Consider the following 1,542-nt stretch of genomic DNA (forward strand, 5'->3'; position numbering starts at 1 on the left):
AGAAAAAAACAACAGCTCTGGGCTTGCTTCGCTCTGCTCTCAAGGTATCTTCATGTGCACTTCCTCGGGCCCAGTTGTCACTATGGAGAGGACCCATTTCACCTGACTTTGGCTGCCTGTGAGATAGCCGCCTGTATCTGTCCAGGGGTATGTGTTCCTATCACAGTCACTGGAGAGTTAGTACCATCAACGGCCAATAGAGAGCTCTTCTGGGGACACACTGCTTTCGCAGTTAAATTTGTGCTTTATCTTTTCTGACTTTGTTTCAGCATCTTGTGCTATTCTTTCATAGTTGTCCTCAGCAGTTTGACCTGGTTTCCACTTTCTGTACATTTCCTTCTTGTGTTTCAGGTCATTGAAGACCGCGTTGCTTAGCCAAGTTGATCTCTGACCATACTTCCTATCCTCCTACTGTGTGGGATTTTTGTGTTTGTACCCTAAAAGTAATTTCTTTAAGGAACTGCCAGTTCTATTGAATTCCTTCTTCTTTAGCCATGGTTCCCGTGAGAACTTACCTTCCAGTTCTCAGGGTTTATTGGAGTCTTGTTCTGAGTCCATTGACTTCAAATTGATCTTTCCTCTTATTCCTCATCAAAAAACAATTATCACATCACAGTTGCTCTCAACCAAATTACCTTTACCCTCATATTCCCAACCATCCTCCTCCTTGGTTGCTTAGCACAGATCCTCTTGGCAAGCTGCTGTTGAAGCGCTTGGCAGGCTCTGACAGCTGCTGTAGACTCTATGCAGGGAGTGGTTAAATGCTGCTCATTATACCCAGGGACAGACAGAGCACACTGCTTTGTGATGCGCGGATGGAGATGCTCACCTAAACACTCACAGGGAAACACTTGCATCTTTTAGCTGGGCATTTAATCAAAACAAAACTACTACATGGACAGAGTATTTCAAATGCTTTCCTGAGAAAGTGTCTGCGTGGATGCAGAAACCCTTTGCCCAGCCTTGAAGTAAAGGTAAGGAGAAGACAAAAATGTGTCCCCTATTTCCTTTGCAGACCTAGGCAAAAAACTAAAATAACGTGTCTCTTTGGGCTGATCATTCTTTGACTGAATCGTTATTTTCTGTTTGCCATCACTCAGAGGAATGGTACATCTCCACTGAGGGTGTCTGATCGGTGAGTAAAATTGAATTGTTCGTAGCTTTTGATGTTACTGTGATTTTCATCGTGTAATCAAATCTCTACAAAGAGAGATTTCTTTCTCACAGAGTTGGTCTGTTGGGTTCTGGTTTTGTTTTGTTTTCATTTATATATTTAGAAATTGCTATTTGATCTCAAAATATAAATGGAAACATTATTTTGAAATCACACCTTGATGAAGTGAATCTACAGAAGATTTTTTTTTGGCAGTCTAGTTTTCATGCTTTAGGTCTTGTCAGTTAAGAACAAGGGAATTTAACACACAACTGGAAGGTGATGCTACAAGGATTACAGTGCAATGAAGAGGCTTTCATTCGCGTTCCGGTTTTGTTAAGGGTAATATGCATCTTGACTCTCCTCATTTCAATGCAGTTTGCAGCTGC

This window comes from Buceros rhinoceros, unplaced genomic scaffold, assembly GCF_000710305.1.
Source record: "Buceros rhinoceros silvestris isolate BGI_N320 unplaced genomic scaffold, ASM71030v1 scaffold33026, whole genome shotgun sequence".
In the NCBI taxonomy this organism is placed as follows: domain Eukaryota; kingdom Metazoa; phylum Chordata; class Aves; order Bucerotiformes; family Bucerotidae; genus Buceros; species Buceros rhinoceros.